General features: G+C 31.5%; 1 protein-coding gene across 1 annotated transcript in view; it reads left to right on the forward strand.

The window, feature by feature from the left end:
* The window catches only part of LOC129958547 (hexosaminidase D-like), a 202,848-nt gene that overhangs the window by 83,637 nt on the left and 98,170 nt on the right, over window positions 1–21,041 (forward strand). The window contains exon 3 of the mRNA XM_056071088.1: window positions 5,625–5,698. The gene's annotated coding sequence lies outside the window, so the exon portion shown is untranslated. The remainder of the gene's footprint in view (window positions 1–5,624; window positions 5,699–21,041) is intronic.

The raw sequence follows: 21,041 nt of genomic DNA on the forward strand, positions 1-21,041 counted from the left end.
CTGCCTCTATATTTGGAACAGGAAGCCAAATTCATCTACGGTATCTAAAAGATTTAGAAGGCTGATTTTTATTTTCTCATAAAGGAAATGCACACTGCAATCGTCAAAAAAAATTGAGCTCAAAATTGGGATGAATCTGCATATATTAAAACGCTCCTGAGTAAAAAAAGAAAGAAAAAACATGTTTCTGATTTTCTTGAACGTCCCGTTTGAAGCAACACTAGGGCTATTTTGGGACGAACCTCGTAATTTTGAACCGCTGTCAGATGACGAGGACGACACCTGAGCTGGTACCCTCCTCAGATCATATTTTAAGAGAAGTATGTTTACTTATCTACGTACGTGAGCATGAACATTTAATAGGAGAATTTCTCCCTCAGCTTTCTCAAGTACTAATATAGTATGCAGCATTGTGCTTCAGAGAACTATGTAGAAAACTGAGTATGGATATCCATATCCTCGAGTAGCAACACACTATGCCGCATTGTGTTTCAAAGAATTGTGTGGAAAACTGGGTATCGATTTCTATTTTCTCGAGCGCTAACATATTATTAAGGATTTTCCTCACAGCCGAAGTCGGGTTCTTTTTCGATAGTGGGTGTATAGTGAAGAGAACACACAATCAGCAGGTGACAGTAGAAAACGACGACGACGTTTATTTACACGAAGATGCTAATACAAAGACGACGAGAACACAGACGACAAATATTTACAGCAGAGACGAACACAGTAGCACACTACAAACGACAGTAGCCCTCAAGTAGTAATCGCCCACTGCACACGAAAAGGCTAGACAGAATCCAGCAGGAGAGGTGATCCTGGGAGCTTCGCTCTACCGTCTCTCCAATGGCTGAACTTCTCTCGCTTTAGCTGCCGACCCACTACTTCTTACAACTGGCTACACGCAATATACGACGCTGCCTCCACAGTAGACAACAGGATTCGGCACACAGCAGTTCAGTACTCGCTCCACACAACGCTGGTAATTCGCCGTTGCTTCGCTATTCTCTGGAAAGCTCCTTACTTGTCGGCGACTCTGACTACACGACACACAGCTTGAGAGTGCCGGCCTTTTATAGTTCTCGGAATGCAGAGCTAGAAGCTTCTAGACCAAGCAGGGCGTATCTGGGTGTATCTCGGTTCCTAGTGGATGGATCATGAAAAGTCTCGAACTTTGCAGCATTATCCATTTTGTCGCCAAAGTCACCAAATTGCCAAACGGCCGTCAAATTTGTCGCCAAGCTCTGAGGTCATTGACGCGGCACCAGCTCAGACGCACAGGACAGATCGTTCGACAGTCTTTCTTACGATGACACTATTCGTGATGGGAAGCAAAATTACAGGTTTGTATCAATATTATACCTCATTTTGCTTCAGAGAATAATGCAGAAAACTGAGAATGGATTTCCACTTTCTGGAGCGTTAACATATTATACCGCATTGTGCTTCGGAGACCTATGTAGAAAACTTAGTATGGATTTGGGGTCCCTTTTGTTTTGACCGATGAGGTCCAAAATTTCATGCATATCTACCGTGTTGCTGAGATGATGACATACCAATATTCATTTGTCTAAGCAGTTGTGTTTATGACATCGCGTTCACGTATACGGACAAACAGACGGTCAACCCTATGACGGATTGAGTCCCAAGTTTAATGGCAGTCTTGCAAATTTAGTAAAAAACTACATACGTGCCTAATTTCATGCTGTATAGTCCACAATACTTTTATACTATCGAGTTCACATACCCACTGACAGACAGACATAATTCTTAAAATTCGTTTTTCTGGACTCGGAGAAATTTTAAAGCGTTGAGAATTATTGAAATTTCACAGAAAAATTTATTGTCGAATACAATGCTTTTTCTTCTTATATTTCGGATAAATATAAAAACAATATGCTAGAGGAATGACATTTGGCATATAATTTTATCACCAGAATTTTATCGCTCTTAAAATTTGGACAAATTTTTTAAAAAGGTTAACTGTCCAGCGGTGTATCGATTTATGCGTAGACAGTTAGGGGATTTATGGTATTAGTTTGTGATCTTTATCTGAATTTGGGAGAAATTCCTCAATGAGAGATATTGTGCCAAATGTATAAGAAATATTATGCCGATATTCGATTTTGTATGTTATGCCGATATTCAATTTTGTATATTATGCCATGAAATTAGGCACAAAAGATAAAATATTGCGTATTATATGAGAAATCGTGGGGGGAACACTCGCACTGGTTTACTACTAATCTTCTAAAATCTCGTACAAATATATTTATCGATTATGATGATTTTTTTTTTATCAAGCACTTCTCTGAAATTCCAGGAGAGCTAACAAATTTTTCTACCATTTCCTAAAATATCAGAAAATAATTTCGTTATTTCATTGGCGAAGCTTTAGAAAAAAAAAGCTATTGAGTTCAATCAGCCGTATGCATGTCCATCTTTTTGAAATGATTTTTCCGCAATTTGGATCTTACGTGATATTTTATATCCGTGTTTTCCGTGTTTTGCGCTCACCCAATCTGCTCTTCGAGGCCACGTAGGATGTTCAATTACCCGAATGGTGGTGGCAAATGTAAGGAAAAGTAAGGAAAAAAAGGGAATCCAAGTCGTTTTTTGATGGAGTTCATGTACAGGTTGATCCCCACGGTCCAAGTCTTTCTGTTCTTAATAATAACGGGAATTGCAGTTGTTTAGACGTGTGTGACATGACTGGTGTAGACAGCGTTTTAGAGATATAAAGGATCTTGACATTGCCACAAGGGAGGGGGGATGAAAACACGTTTTTTCAACTCCTTGAAACCATTTTCGGACTTTTTCTTCAGCTATGGGTGGCTTTTATTTTTTCCGATTCCGAGTCAAATGTCACGTCGGGGAGTAAATTTTTTTTTAAAAAAAAAGGGGGGGGCAAGGAAAGTTGTTGGAGTTTGTGTTTTGAAACGACAAGGTTGTGTAAGTTTTTGAACTTTTTTTTTTGTTATCTGAAATGTTATCAGATTTTTACTCTAATTTTTCTTACAATGCTGTTTGAGAATTTTTTAGGAGATTGCATGAAGTAATCAATCGTGCTAAGATGATCATTACCTGAAAAGCCTTATTGTCTTAATAACGTTCACCTCTGAGATATGATTTTTTTTGTACAAAAAAAAATACAAATAGCTATTTTTTTTTCTTTGTTCATGGTTGAAAATTTTGAACCGATAAGATTATGAGGCCCGTCTTGATATAGCCCTCGTCTTCCTACAAGAGCCGCGGTGGTCTGATGGTAAAGTCTCGGCATCGGAACCGGAGGGTTGCAGGTTCGAGACCCGATTCCACCAGAGAACTGTCGTGCAAGTGGGTCTGGTGCACGTTAAATCTGCCCGGGCCAAACGTCCTCCCACTAGTGTGGTGTGGAAGTTTCGAGAGGGGTGTGCTAGCTCAGGTGTCGTCCTCGTCATCTGGCCGCGGTTCAAAATGACGAGGTCCATTCCAAAATAGCCCTAGTGTTGCTTTAAAAAGCGACATTAATATAACTAAACTAAACTCGTCTTCCTATAAAATTAGACATAAATATGATTAAACTAAACTGTATGTTTATCAAATTTTGTGTTCGAAAACTGCTTTACTTGAAGAGTTGAATCCTGTCTCCCTCGAAATATATTTCTTGCATTTATGCATGGACTCATTATTATTCTTTAGGGGTAGTTAGTTAACTTTGACAGAAAGTTAAATTAACCCTTTGCACTCAGAAAAGTAATTAGATTCATAATTATTCACCTCATACAAAGGCTTGTTGATCGCTCCCGAAAAATAAATATATATAAATGTTTTCTCCCATTTAATTAATTTATATCTTCTTACTTCTCTTTAGGTATTTTTAACAATCAAAATGTAATAAATAATGTCAAAATGATGCCCCGTCTTGAATGATGAGTGAGAATCACCATTGTACAAAGGGTTAATATCTAAAATTTTAATCATAATTTTTTTTTTTTTGTATATTTAAAGTCTCAAAAATTTCGAAAATATCCATCGTTACTCTTAGTGAATTAGGACCACTAAAGGACTATAGAAATTCAAGATCAAGTATGGGTTAGCTTTTTTTTAGAAACAGCCGTGAAGACAGGAAGGTTCCGCCATTTCAACGGCTCAGATTGGGTCAGAGTTGCCGCTTCAACGGTTCCGATTGGAAACTCAAATTTACAACAGTGGGGTTGTTACTTTAATTTTAAAAAGTTAATATTGAATCTGGCGTTTTCTTATATTTTTGTTTCTATAAAGTTATTAGGAAAAGCACGGCTTATTTTCGAATGAAACATTTGCGTTTCTAACGGCTGGATTAACGATTTTAATATTAAGCTTAAAATATTCATGCATGCATGTATTAATAAGTTACAAATAATATAATTTTACTTTAAAAGATTAACTTTATTGTGGGCATGACAATTATGTTTTCAATCAAAGTGTTTTCCATATCGAAATACCCACTATCAAAATTTTATGTATTACATTGACAACATATAGAGTATAGAAGATGAGGAAAAGACAATTAACCCTCGGACTGCGAATTTTTTAAATTTACTATTTAGATGCGATGTTTCCAAATGAGTTCAAATATTTTTGAAACTAACTGAACTAATACTATATGTTACACGATAATAGTTTGATATAATAAAAATCTGTTATCGTAAAAATAAACAAAAACTGCGTATCGTAAAAAAAAACTGCGAAAAACGCGGGATGCAACAGAAAATGGACTGATTGGCAACCCGCGGAAATCGCGGGTTAAACAGCAGGAGGGTTAAATCTATGCTCAAATGGAAAAATGTTAAAAGTCCGTTTTTCTAAACTCTACATGATAGCAAGAAAGGAATTATTTTTCATGATGAAATGCATTACCAATATTACATAAAACGTTTCGCCGCCTTCTAAACTTTACTGAAAAATATTGCAAAAGGTAGAGATCATGTTTTTTGTTTTTTAAATGTGACATAAAAATTTTCTATCTCAGCACACAAATATAAATCAATAAAAATGGGTAGATTATAAAATTCTAGTCCGCCATATTGGTGTTGCTCATGGAATGAGCTATAAAGATAGCAGAAACAAAGACTAATATTGTAATGTATTATGAAATGATAAACAAATAAGGAACTTGAACACTCCTTTCGTACCTGTGTAAATCAAACAGAAAAACATCACCTAATCGGCGGTTTTCAACGTATTTTTTCTTCACCTTCTTTTACTTTTTTAATTAAAATTGCTTTTACTCGCTTTGATATAACTTCTGTCATGTTTGTGAAGATGAAATTTTTTTTATCTATTTTTCACATACCCTGATTCGCTGAAATATTTTTCCTCAAATATTTCAAGTTCAAGTACAATATTTTAATACTTTCAAAACTTAATCTTGAATTTATCGAATAATTTTAATTAAAAATTAATGAAGAATTCCATAATAATTATAATGAATTATAAAAGATATTGAAGAACAAAAATAGAACATATTTATGAAAAAAATTATGCTTATTGGTCCACAAAGGCATGCTTTCATAACAAAATTGCATATTAATTACAATTATATAATGTTAACATGTTGACGCTTACAACTGAATCAATAATTTAATCTTTTCTTTCTTTAGATTTCTTTGCAAAAAGCAAAGGCTTGGATGTGCCTTACTTCAGGCCGAAATCAGCAAATCAACTTGTTTTGAAGGTAAGAAATGTTTTCATCAAGTAATACGATCTTCAATAATAAAAGTACGTCTAGATTTTAAAATCAATGTTTTTCCGTTGTCTCCGGGCGTTACTGTGTATGCATTTATTCTTTCGTAATTCAAAGTAACGTCACTGTTATATCAAAATATCTTAAAATAAATTTATTGGAGAAAAGTACTTATATAGGTTAACTAAATCTATTTTCAAACTATTATATGTGATTCATGATTGCAACGTACTGTCAGAAAAGACCGTAAAGTCGATAGGTCGATAGTGTTCCAGCTGTTACATTAATACGTATGCTACCATGATTTATTATAATTTTAATTAGATGACTCCCTTCTTTATGTCCTAACTGTAGTAGAAAAGAGGTCTTCTAATTAGATAATAAGTATGGGTCACGCGGCAACCAACGTGTTAAAATTGCGTATGTTTTGTGGTGTGTGCTTTTTGACATCGACAGTTCGTTATGACAATGACAGTAGTTCTATGTTGCAAATATTTGACAGCCGAGTTTTTTATTGGATATTTGCTGTTAATCAATATAATTTTGATTGAAAAAATGAGACAATTTTACATCCATTTTAGCATTAAGAAAGCCTTCAATTTCTGAAACATTTCTCAAGCAAGATTTTGGCTTTGGAAGAAACTTTGATGCATTATGGTTGGAATAACTTACTTGTATCTCAAGATCTAACCCCTTGACTTAACCCTTTAAAGGGCCATTTTTTTTCTAGTAATAGTATGTTGAAATATTTTTAGGCTTGAAATAAGAATAAGAAAAGTGATTCATTTAGCTTATCAGATAAATTTAATTTTATTAATTAATTAATTTGGTTAATTGATAATTAATAACAAATCAAAACACATCATTTTGTCTAAGATAAGGAACTGAAGCATCTAAGTTTCTGTCTTTCTAAAAAAATTGTCAGAACTTATGCCAACCTACATAATTTCATACAAAGATTGATAAATTTGGTGGGAAGCATACTTCCCACGGCCCTAGAAAGGGTTAAACCTTCTGATTAGATAGATGACTTGTTTTATTTGGATCTATAGAAGAAGGTAACAGATACCCGAGAGATTTCGAAGTGTCCTAGTGATTTTTGGTTTTTGAATCATTTAACACTTTCGCACCATTGCAAATTCAAATACCAAAAGTTTTGTATTCTAACGCACGAATCGGCAACGCTACTTTATGCACAAGGGATAAGACTACTTAAAATCATGACTACTAAATTCTTAAGTATTTTTTTTCTGGACATTTCAAACAGAAAAATCGTTTTTTAAGTCAAAACTTTTCGAGAAAAAAATTTAACTTTCAGAATTGATAAACATATCCATTTATGTTCATTCTGATGATTTATGGCAGTACCTTGCAGAAGTCATTCATCTTATTCCACGCTTCATACTCCTTCCCAAATTCGTATATTTCTTCTCTTCTTCTAATGGAATTCAAAAATGTTCAAAATAGTTTTTATTTTGTCTCGGCACCTATCACAACGGGTGAAAGTTTTGCACTTTTTCCCGTCTTTACCAACTAACTTCCAATAAAGAAAATGCCGTTTCTCGTTTAAAAGCATAGAGGGAAAAGGACATATCGAGTTTCTTTCGACATTTCTTCTTGTATGCTGTCTTGTTTAAATACCAACTTGAAAAGCATTTCCAAACATTGTGCCGTAATTGTGTTTAGACCGAATGCACTTTTCTCGTCCTTTTCAGTTGAGGGGAACTCAGGTTTTCCGCTTCTTATGTTTTGATTCTTGTTAGTTATTTACAAAATCGATACTTTTATAAAAGCGGTTAAGAAGGACACTGAAAAAAAAATTCTGTGAAAACCTTCTGTTTCGGAAACTTTATTTCGCTTTTGCATGGTTCGGAAGTTTTACTTCGCATTTGCAAAAATAGTTTCTTAAAACTATATAAAAAAATGATTGTGAACTTTTTTAATAAACCTTTTTATCTCAGATAGGAATAAACCACAATTTGGAAAGTTACGCATTATGACGCTTTTTGCAGGGTGTTACAAAATACCCAATCAAATTTTAATCCTCCAGCGTTTTCTGTTTTCGTTGTATCCTGATATTTCCAATGTCTGTTCTGTTTATCTTTTACTCTTATAAAGCTGAATAACATTTTACTATGATGTTGAAAAGTGTTTGAGACTATTTGGAAGCACTAAGTTTTAAGATAAATTTAACATTTTTGTAGTTAGAGGATTAGGGTGATGAGGCCAAATTATCATAAAACATTTAGTCGTAATTTCACAATCATACACACAAATAATCATAGAACGCATTGTCGGTAAATTACTAGAGAGTAAAGTACTGGAGTCTGGGCTGTCACATCGAATAACAAGCGTATTCATTAGATTTCTCACGTCTAGAGTTTTCTGTACGATTATAGGAAATGCCTCATCTATGATGACAGCTGCATCGATTCCGATGAAGATCGTATTACCATCATATCTTATGATAGTTTCCATGTGACATAGCTTCGGCTAACATGAAATCTTCGTATTTGCATCAATATAGGTAATGTTTATATGGCGGGATAAGTTGCGTCAATATTAGCAACAACACTTTTTAGTAGTTTGTTTAAAAAAATTAATGGTTTTCGCACGTTTTTTTTATTATCGACCCTGTTCTTCGCCGTTTTGGAACACAATTACCATCCCTAGCGCTTAATTACTTTAGTTGCGACCATAAACTTATCTAGAGTTTTCTGTACGATTATAGGAAATGCCTCATCTATGATGACAGCTGCATCGATTCCGATGAAGATCGTATTACCATCATATCTTATGATAGTTTCCATGTGACATAGCTTCGGCTAACATGAAATCTTCGTATTTGCATCAATATAGGTAATGTTTATATGGCGGGATAAGTTGCGCCAATATTAGCAACAACACTTTTTAGTAGTTTGTTTCAAAAAATTAAAGGTTTTCGCACATTTGTTTATTATCAACCCTGTTCTCCGCCGTTTCGGAACACAATTACCATCCCTAGCGCTTAATTACTTTAGTTGCGACCATAAATTTTATGATGATTGGACCTTGTCTTGATGAGTTTTATTACTTTCTAAAGCAAGTACAAAGAGTTATGAAACACTCTTCTTAAAAGTATTTGAACTTAACAAGCCCTAATTATAATATCAGTTGCGAATAATAATTTTACAAAAGAAATGCATCAAGAAATTGTCTGCAGTTAGAGGGTCCCAATAATGAGTTGAAAGTTTCATTTTGAATTGTCCTCTAATGTGTTAAAGCTTCACGTGGTAAAGCCATATGATGAATTTGAAGAATTGTGCACCAATTTTAATAAATGTTTTGAAAAAGAAAGCTTAAAGCTATTAAATTTAAATATCCATGTATATAAAGATTTGTTACTCTCAGTTTTCCAAATTGTTGTAGAAGGTTACTTTTTTATAACAATTGAAAATTAGAAATATATATTTAAGCATTATTTTGTTTGAAGCAGAATGCAGTTTCGAAGACATAGAAGATACATTTTGCATTTTTAAATTCGCTTTAATCCATCTTGGGAAGGCACAATATATTTACAAGAAGGCGCGGACAAGGCACGTCCGCTCACAGCAAGAGATTAGGCAGGAAGTGGCGTAAAAAGAGAGAGAAACAAATTATCCCTGTCTTATTTACTGTGATGTTTTAATAGGGGTTTCCATGGCATGCCAATCAAAAAACAAGGGAAACACAGGGATTTTTTAGAAGAATTTGTAAAGGCAGCGGTATTTTGTCCCTTCACTCGGAGTGTGGGAACGTTTAGGCTTTTAGCCGATTCAGCAATTTCATAAAGCTTCTCTTGAATTAATTAAGTAGAGAAAGTGAAATTGGATCAGGAAATAAGAGAATGAAATTACTATGGACTAAATTAAGATGAAGTTTTGGAAATTAATTTGGATTAAATTAAGAGTTTAAAATATAATTACATATATATATATATATATATATATATATATATATATATATATATATATATATATATATATATATATATATATATATAATAAAGTGATTTTTGCCGCTTACTAGACTCATTTTTAAATATTATTTAACTTATTTCGTGTTTTTATAGGTGAAAATTTGTAATCAATTTTTCATTCCCTTTCCTATAAACTAGACTTCAAAACATTTTATTGTTCTATGAATTTGTATATCTTGAATAATAAATATTATACTACTTTAATATTTCCAGAAGTTAGTTATAAATTAATTCGATTCTATAATTAGAACTTCGTAAACATACTTTAAAAATTAGATATTTTCAAATATAAAAATATTATTAATCAATCCAGGTTAAATTTCGACTGGACATCAAAGTTTGGTTTATGATGTCCGGCTTGTATAAAATATATCAGCATACTAGGCTTCGATTAGACTATTAGTATAAAAGCGGTTATTTGATTAAATGCAACAATAATATATTTTATTATCATAATTTTTTTAAGCTGATATATTCTATCAAAGATACGCTATGTACGTTACAGAGAATCACGTTAGAGTTTAAAAGCCCGAACCTCCCCCCCCCTCTCTCAGTGTGGGAAGTTTGAAGAGAGAAGCCCCCATAGTAATATTGTCACTTAGATGCTATAGTATAGAACTGAATGGCACACACAAGTGGTAGAGCTAAACCAATTTATTAACTGAACTCTGAACTGGGAATACAGTGACTGACAAATTCTCTGCTTTTATACTAGCAGGGAAAGTTCCAGAATACTTTTCTGAAGACAGTAAGAAAAGTCCAGAACACTTGTCTGGTAAACTAAAGAAATGTCCAGTATCTTCTGGAACATGAAATAAAAGAAAACATAAAATCAAGGAATTAAATATTTACATACATTTTTAATCGCATTGTCTCTAGCGGGATTCGAACCCACGGTCTCTTGATTATGAGACCAGTGGCATGACCATTCAGCCATGGAGATTCGGCTATCTTTCTTCAATGTGGCAATATGATCATACATCAAAATTCTTATGCCGATCCCCTCGTGTAACTCCAGTATTGGATGTAAGTCAAATAAATAAGAAAATAAAAAATTATCAGCAGAATATTAATTTTGAGAACAATGCATCTCAATTTCATGACTTGTGTGCTGCTTTTCTTAGACGTACTTAAAAAACCCACTCCGTTGGTTAATAAATTATTTTATTAAACCAACACGAATTGTCTCCCTGAAGTTTTCTCTCATATTCTCTAATTAATGCACTTGTATATTATTAACCCTAGATTATTGACGACCGATTGTTGCGAAAGAAACTATTAGACTGTAATCTTTGGCGATTAATCGCTGGGGTTCAGCTAATGTAGAAGTACCAGAAAACAGAATGTCTGTTTTTGACTCCTTTTCCCCTCCGATTATAACCGAAATTTGATACAGAATTACAATCGTAGTCACATACCAAATTTCATTCTTATTTAAATCATTCGTTTTTAAGTTATCGCGTTTACATGCGTGTGATAGTACAGATCGACAGACGGTAATTCATCCCTTGAAGTATTTGTACCAAATTTGGTACATATGTATTCTTTATATAAAGTAATAAGTGTAAATCTAGATCAAATTTTATACATCTCTCTTTGCATGATAGTTATTGTGTTCACATATAATCGGGTAGGCGGACAGACAGACTTCTAAATGGATATCAGTTAAAATTTGATAAAATATATATATGGAGTAGAGACTCTATACCAAATTTCATGCGTCTAGCTGAAAGTGTTTTTGAGTTATCTTGATCATATATAAACAGATAGGCATAATCTCTAAAACGTGTTTTCGGACTTAGCTAGGTCTGGACCATGAAAATGGATCAAATCTGATCGAATTTTTTGACAGTTGACATACTTTCCCTTTGTATACTTCATACACAAGAAAGTACAAAGACGTGATGTTTATATATATAGTTTAAAATACTCAATAAGTTCAATGCAAATATTGAAGAAATTTTTGTATTGTAGTTTTTGCAGACTTAACCCTCCAGCTGCTTATCCCGTGATTTCTGCGAGTTGGCAATTAGTCCATTTTCACTTGCATCCCGCGTTTTTCGCAGTTCAAAGTGCTTACTTTTACGATTAACGATTTTTAAAGTCTACTTTTTAGTATGCTAATAAAAATCAACCCTCCAGCTGCGTATCCCGCGATTTCCGTGGGTTGGCAAGCAATCAATTTTCTATTGCATCCCGCGTTTTTCACAGTTTGGTATATTTATTTTTAGGATTACAGATTTTTATTATATCATATAATTATCGTGTAACATATAATATTAGTTCACTTTATTTGAAAAAATATTTGAACTTATTTGCAAGCATCGCATCTAAATAGTGAATTTAAAAAATTACGCAGTCAGAGGGTTAAAAGTCGTAAAAGCTTTACTGACTTGAAGCAAACATATTGATGATACATAATTAAAACCTTGCTGATATTTTGAAATATGCAGTGAAGGAACTCTTTATACATATTTGTGAACAAATGTTTATAAAATACTAATATTGGCATCTGTACTAGTAGATAACGCACAAGGAAATTATTTATTATTAAGTCTCGCCATTAAGTCAGAAAATCACAGAAGTTAAATAAGACATCGAGCTTTTCGTAAGATTGCTTTGAATATTTGATAAGCAATAAATCACTTTCAATGTAGTGAAGTTTCAATACGCTTCTTCTTTTATGAATAATATATATGCAAAATAGTTTTAATAAGTCTAATGTTTACTTTTCCCATCATTCAAGACCAAATAATTCCTTATTAATCTAAATGTGGTAGCATAACATTTGTTTATGGTGTTTACATGAGACTAGTGTTGGTAGAGCGTTGGATTCGCGTCCCTTAGGTTGCGAGTTCAAACCCCGCCGGCCGAAGATTCCCCGCGTGCTTGGTGGTTGACGTGCGTAAAATCTGTCGTAGTCACAAAGTTCTCCATGTTGAGAGTAATACCACTGGGGGTACTGGATCAGGGATGATCGTTCTCTGATTCAGGTCTAAATTACGATCCGTGGATGAGTGAATGAAATGCGTGAATTAAGTCCGCCCCGTAAAAAGGGTTGTGACTTGTGTGTAGCTAAAGTCGTTCTCTTAGCCCTAGATGGCGCTACTTTAGAAACAAGAGGCGCTCCCCCTCAGGCTTAAAGCGGCTGCCTTCGAACAGCGAGTTTGTCCATGGCAAGTGCCATAAGAAACAACAACAACATGAGACTAGTAAACACCGCAAGGTTAATAAATAATAAACACACTTCAATTAGTTCATTACACGCTTCAATTTCGCTAGCCATTAACAAATAGCTCGTTTCTATGAAGATGTGCTTTTTGATTGATGTGAAACACATTTTTTGATTTAAAAACAAGTTTCGTTTTTATATTATAAGTAAATAAAGCTGAACTTTGGAGATTCAAATTTGTCGAAATAAAATATTAACATTTTTTTTTTTTTTTAGAATTAAATTGTTTATAGATTAATTGTAAATTACAAGCTTTTTTTATTTAAAAAAAAAAGTCATTCAAAACGCCTTACAGTGTAGATAGTTGGGTTTAAATTTACTAAAACTGTCAGGTAATTAATTCTTGCACGGAAGGTGCTCACTTAGAAAGGTTTTCCAAACCTTTAATTAGATTATTATTTAAAGGTTTGCCGAAATTTTATCGTTTTTAGTCAATAATTTTGAAACATGCCATTGAGTAAAAAGAGTCACTGAGAAAAAACAATTTTTCACCACTTTAAAATTCAGAACTAAGCTTCTCTGGATCCATTTTATTTGTTTATAATTTTTTTTTTCGCTAATTCCGATTAATTTTTATCTCAAAATCGTCACGAAAATTCCCACGCGATATTTCGATGAATTCTAGATTTCAAATCAACCTGGCTCCGAAAAACATATTTTTGTCATTATACTTGTCTATATATTTGTTTGTGAACACGATAACTAAAATCAAACGCTTTGAGCTAGATGGATGGAATTTGGTATATGTACTCTAAAACAAATTTGTAAATTTCTACGAAATTTTGAACAATTTCCGTTCTGAGGAAGTCTTTCTGACCGGCTTTTCGAATTTAAATTAATATAACTACAAACTGGAGTAAACTAGATAGATAAAATCTAGTACTCAGATTTAACATCTAAAGTGTAAATAAGCAAGTCCTTCCAACCGTTGTCGCCAAAAAGCCGTAATGACTTTACTATAATGGTAATTCCGTGTTAAAATTTGGTATCAATCAGCCGGGGGGAAAAATCGTTCAAAGTAAGTATTCACATGATAGATTCAGTAAAAATTCTAGATTCACACCGACGATCTATTTTTCGCCATAACTATATTTCATAACTATTCTTCGCCATAATTATATTTCATAATTATTTTTCGAAAGGCATTTGTGATCTTACCCAAGTTCCAGAATTTTATGCAGGAGGAAAGGAATAAAATCTTTATTTACAACAATTCATTGTTTTAGCAACTGCATTTATGTACACGCGTTTCAATAACATGATTTTTTTTTGTATTCGCATTATTGCTGCTTTATAGTTAAAAACAAATATTAAAAATAAAATAAGGATAGACGAATCAAGGCTAAAACATTGCGATACAACAATGATGTCACGAGAGATTCGAATCTTTTTTTTTTTTTACACTTATGAAAAATATTTTTTAGTTATTTGAAAGGAAATTTCATTTTTATTTCGTTCGTTACTAAAACTAAACTCAAAATCATCGAGATTTGTTAAAAGAAATTGTTAGCTTCTTTTGGTTTTTAAATTAAACCTTCGAATATCAACTAACTCATTTATTATTATCTAAAAGTATTTTTTTTTTTCTTTCAATCTTTATGCATCAAACGCTGAGCAGATGAATTATTCATCAACGCTTTCCACCGCTGTTTTTTTTTAGTCTATGATATTATCGTTTGCTGCATGTATTATAATAAACCGAACTTCTTTTTTAGTGTTTATTTAAAAAAAACAAAGAAGCATTGCTCTTGATAAAATACTTTACAAAGACTGATATCCTTGTTAGTGCTTTACAGAATGATAATCAAGCGTAAAATTATGAGCAATTATATATTGATTTTTCTCGGGTCTTGTTTTTTTTCTTTTATCATGTTTACACATCCACGATAATTAATGAAAAGCTAAGCAACACCACTTTTATGAATATTTAAAAATGTTTTATGAATGTTTATTTTTTGAATAAAACAGTAATTAATAACGCTCTTTGCACAATATTGTAAATGTGTATTCTTTCGGTTCATGACATAGTCTCGAAATTTTTCATCCTTTTTTTATTGTTCAAATAATAGTGAGTTATGGAAGCATAGAATTTTCAAAAGTTTGTAATTTTATATGCTTGAATTAAGTGTTTTATAGAATAATCTTTTTTAAATTTTTAATGCTTATGTTAAAAGTTACTTTTAAGTATCTATCCATAAAATTTTAATTGTTCTTTTTTCTGAAAGTATTATACTTGAAACCAAAAATAAATTATTTGCCATAAGTGTTTCAGAAAACCAGTGGTTAGGTAATGGTGGAGTCAGAATTGGATGTAGTATCTAGGCGATAAGCCATTGTTAGTACAAGTGCATTCTAGAACATAAATAATTATTATTTGATTTATTTCATAATTTTATATACTTAAAATAAGGAATGACATTATAAAATATACTGAAAGAAATTTTTGCAGTAATTAGGAAAGTTTTAAAAATATTTCGAGTTCTCCTTGAAGTAAAGTACTATTAAAATTTTACTAAATAAAAGGAATTACATTACTGATGACTACAGAAACACTTCTAAAAGTTTTACCTTTAAGAATATAATACTCTCTATATAGACAGATTATCGATGCAAAACATACTCCTCATAAACCGTGTTGAAAATTCTAGAAGAAAACTTGTTATATCTTCATATAAACTGAAAAAAAATGCTTTGAATTCCTAAAATGCAATATATAAGAAATAATTTTTATATCGGCATGGACATAGAATGATATAAGCTCATTGATATTGTCATTCATATTTCATTCGGCTACCAATGTATTAAATTGCTCAAACTGCTGTGTGCTTTATAGAATTTAATTCTGCTACCTATGTACAGTTTAAATTAGGAACTACATTCGATCTAAATCCACCTTTAAAGCCGAGACATGATAAAGACAAATCGCAGCAAACAATGAGACTCGATTCTCCGGTACTAAATAGATCTTATGGGAAATGTTTTGTTGACTAAATATATTGCATTCGACATGATGTGCACATCGAATATTCTAAATCTCTATTTTTTTAAAGTTATTTTCTTTGTTGAATACAAACAGTCGTAGCTTCATATCCATTTTATTTTTAATAGTTTTTTAAAGTATTAAAATTTTTTCGCACAGCCTGCATTCTTATAAATAATTATCAATTTAAATTACATTTAAATATTTTGAAATATTTGTCATTCATAAAAAGTAATTTTCAGTCTAAAATAATAATTTATAAATATTAAGAACATTAAAATAAAAATTAAGATCAAATTATTGATTAATTATTTCGAGTTTTATTGTACAAGGACGTGAAAACTAAGCCTGATGTGATGAACACGCTTTAAATATGTGGTACAAAGAAAAGAAATATAAATATTTTTTCTTCCTTCACATTTAGAAGTCGATCTTCCGTTAAATGAAGCAATTCAAACATTTCGTGTTATATTTTTTTACAGTGAGACTGATTTTTAAAAAACATTTAACACATCAAAAAGTTGTTATTTAAAGTAAGCTTTTTTGTTTGTTAAAAATCTCGGTTCTAATCCGGTACGTCACGATGATTGTTTCGGGTAAAGGTATTCTCTCCCGAAGAAAAATTTTTTTCACTCTCCAAAATTGGTTATCCTTTATTGATAGATACTTACTGATTTGCAAAATATGTAAATCGAAGAAGATTTTTTGGCCGAAAAACATATATTTAAATTATGAAAAGGACGATAGAGGAAAATATTTACCTGAGAAAAAAGTAATTTTCCTTAAAAGGGGTTTCAAAGAAGTAAGCAATCTGTAATAAGCTATGAATAAAATGTAGATTATTACATTTTTAACATACAATATTGATTAATCTCTAATGGAGGTAAATACTAGTTACGTACACTTTTAGAGTATTATGATTTCGAAGAAAAGGATGAAATGTGAAATGTTACCAAGCAATAAAAATTTTTAAAAATTGTTTATAACAGTTTAGAGAATCTAAAAGTCTTACTAAATTAGATATTTATTTATTTCCTTACGAAAACAAAGTTTCCACGTTCTTTGAAAGCTCTCTGAATTTTATTTTTTTATTTCTGAATTTTATTACCTTGATTTATTTTTACGCTGCATTTTACTATCGGAACTCGTTGAATTTTATTAACCGAAAAGCACCTGATTTTTAGATAAGTCCTTGATTTAGTTTAATTATATTAACGTCCCCTTTTAAAGCAACGCTAAGGCTAAGGGACGGACATCGTCATGTTTAACCGCGATCAGATGACAAGGATGACGCCTGAGCTGACATTCCCCTCTTTAAACTTCCGCACCACACCAGCGGGAGGACATATGGTTCCGACAGATTTAGCTTACACCAGGCCCGCTTACACAGCGGTTCTTCGGTGGAATTGGGTCTCGAGCCTGGAGACCTCTAATTCCGAATGTGAGAGCTTACCAGCAGGCCACAGTGGCCCCCTTTAAGTCCTTGAAAAATAGGAGAAATATACATTCATAATTTTTGGGAGAGAAGGGAAAACGCATTTGCCTTTCAAGTATGCATATATTTATAAACTAGCTCTTAATATTAATTTGTGTGAAATTAACGCCTAGTTGTAGCCAGCCAGTGCCTGATGGTAATGGCTCTTGTATAATGTTCTCGAAACCTACTGAGAAAAATTGTTTCTACAAATATTGGTTTATTAACTGCAAGATGAGCATAACAGGTGTCGATTGTGCTCTTCACTTAAGCATTAAGTAATGGTGCATTTTAACATTAATAAGTATATACTTCATATAGGTTTGTCACTTTCATTTTTATGTAGAAAATATGTAATTTTATGGTCCTTAATTCTTTTTCTTGATGAAAAGTGGAAACCCTGATATACAATCCTCATTCACACTAAAATTTGAACATTCATCATTAATTTCATATTAATTATTTTGAACATTCATCATTAATTTCATATTAATTATTTTGAACATTCATCATTAATTTCATATTAATTATTATATTATCAAAGCAAGAATTTTAGACTAAATATAGTATTTCATTGAACTAAAAGTCTTTTCAAAACGCTTCCTGGAACTAATTTTCACTTTTCATCGGTATTTATCTGTTATTGGCAACAGATCTTTAAGAAAGATAAATGATGGAATTTAATTGTTTATTCGCTTGAGAAATCTGCAATCTTTCATGCATCAGCTGTAAGGAAAAACTGAGAGAAGAAGAATTTATTCTAGCGAAGCATATGAATTTCGTTTTAGTTCTAGGATAAAAAATGAAACTGATCATATCCATACTATATTAAAAGGGAAAATAACCTTTACGGTTTATGAATTTGGTTCTGACAGAAAAGTAGGAAAAAGGTGAATATGAGTCTAGGGTATAAACAATCTAAATTTAATTTTTAACTTTATACTTCATGTTTATCAAACATTTCTTCTACTAAAATTTCTGCTAGAGCTTATTAATAATTGTGATTCCTCAATTGCAATCTTGAAGTTTCAAGATCAGTAGATCTTCTAATGAATCAAGATTTGAAGTTTCAAGATCATTGAGTAAAATTGATCCGGAAATTACCTCAGAGTCTTATTAAACACTAAAAATTGACTTAATATGATTCTTCCCTTTTTAATTATATGCGAGGACTATTAGGGACTCTTTTGAATAATGAGGATATGACGATGAAGCGACTTTGTCCTCCAAAATTTCCATGGTTCTAGTTAAATTTTTTTACTATATATTCTATATATGTGTGTGAGAAGATAAACATTTGGTTTTTAACTTCCGTTCTTTTAATTGAGAAAATCAAAAAATTGGTTGTATTTTAACTTTCGAATCTCATTATAATTTCTTCGGTTTCCTCCAAACTTCACACCAACTGCTGTGAAAACATTTAAATCTTCACCGATTTAAGCAGTTGAAACTTCTTGCAATGAGTTGATGTTTGATGGAATCGATACTCAAGCTTTCGTCATTTGATCTTCTATTACTGCAGAGCTTTCCATCAAATGGAAGCCGTTCTAGTTTATCCACTAGAAAATGAAAAAATGAATTCTAGTTTTGTTGCAAGTCAAACCCACAAGTTCCCGAACCAAAAAGAAATACTTTATGCACATTCTTCTAAGAATCTCCATAAAAAAGAAAATTTAGTTAAATGTTATATATATATATATATATATATATATATATATATATATATATATAATATAAACACTTTCTATACTGAACTTATACAGCGTTTATGATAGAAACCTATATTACATAATACATAATATAGAAGCGAATTCTACGTTTTTTGCAAATTATGATTTCATTCTGATAGTTTATTATCATGGATTTGATTTTTATAATTTTAAGAGTCTTGACCAATTAAACAGCTAGGAATGAAGAATACCTATTTATTAGATTTAACTAGATCGATTAAATCCAAAATAAAAATAATAATTATTTAATAATAATTATCCACAAGAATTGCAGCTTCTTTAATAATTATCCGAAGAATCTTCTTTATTTAAAAGCTGTCTAAATATTGGAGATTTTGGCTCATACATTTTGTCTAATAACTGATCAACTTCCGCAGAGCAACAATGTGATAAAAGCAAAGAGGAAAGAGAACCAGTGAGCTTTAACGGTCTTATTTTTAGATAAATCATATTTCTATAAGCGCAAGAAGTATTTAAGGCTGCAGGCACTTATCGATTTGAAGCAGTGAGTATTAGACTATCAAAATCTGGGATCTGAAGATTCGGTTCCTGAATATTAAGATCAAGATTCCTAACAGCTCCCAAGTCGAAAAACTTGATCATTCGATTATTTCTTTAAATATTTTTGTGGGGGAAAAATATTGGATGAAAAATATTTGCTTGTTTTGAAATAAATACATTACATACTAGGGATGAAATGCGAAATGACTAGTATTACGAATTACTATTACTACGAAATACTAGTATTACGAATTATTAGTATTCTGATGATGATTAGGTGTGTGCCAAAAGTGGCATTACGCCGGTAAAAATTCATAATTAAAATTTTAAAAAATAGATTTTAAATAGCTAACAAAGGACTAGCTATTCAAAAAAATCTTTCGTATGCATGTGTCCTAGATGCAAAAAAAGCTAAAAACAACCAAAGAAAATTAAAAAACCAGGAACAAAAAATGAAGGAGCAGGCTTAAAAAGAAAAGATGGAGAAGTTCTAATTCTCTCAAGTAGAAGAGCCTACATAATATTCCAGAGTATCATAGGAAAATAATTAGTAAATAATAAAATTTACCAAAAATTTGGCAGTTTAAACTTTGAAAACAGAAAAATGAAAGCAGAATAAAAAAAATCAAGCAAAGAGAAAAATATAAATAAATAAATGAAAAATAAATAAATAAACAGGAAAATAAATATTTTACTAATAATATAGATAAATTACTAGTATTACGAATTATTAGTATTACCAAATACTAGTATTACGAATTATTAGTATTACCAAATACTAGTATTACGAATTATTAGCATTCTGATGATAATTAGGTGTGTGCCAAAAGTGGCCAAAATTATAAATGAAAAAATAAGTAAATAAGTGAAAAAAATAAACAGGGAAAATAAATATTTTACTAATAATATAAATATTTTACTAATAATATAAATAAATTACTAGTATTACGAATTATTAGTATTACGAAATACTAGCATTACGAATTACTAGTATTACCAAATACTAGAATTACGAATTACTATTATTAGGAAATACTAGAATTACGAATTACTATTATTAGAAAATACTAGAATTACGAATTACTATTATTAGGAAATACTAGAATTACGAATTACTATTATTAGAAAATACTAGAATTACGAATTACTATTATTAGGAAATACTAGAATTACGAATTACTATTATTAGAAAATACTAGAATTACGAATTACTAGTATTACGAAAGCTTCTTCTTCAAAGCTAATCGCACCAAAATAATTATCCGCTTAAAGCATTAAAATAGAAATTATGTAGTTAACCGATAGATATTTTTAATGCACTCTTTCGGTTAATAGGCACAAGTGCATCAAAAGATGATCGCCAGTCCATGTCGAAATGGTTACTCTCCAAAAAGTACAAATTGATTTTTTTTGCTACATT

Source organism: Argiope bruennichi, chromosome X1 (assembly GCF_947563725.1).
Source record: "Argiope bruennichi chromosome X1, qqArgBrue1.1, whole genome shotgun sequence".
Lineage (NCBI taxonomy): Eukaryota > Metazoa > Arthropoda > Arachnida > Araneae > Araneidae > Argiope > Argiope bruennichi.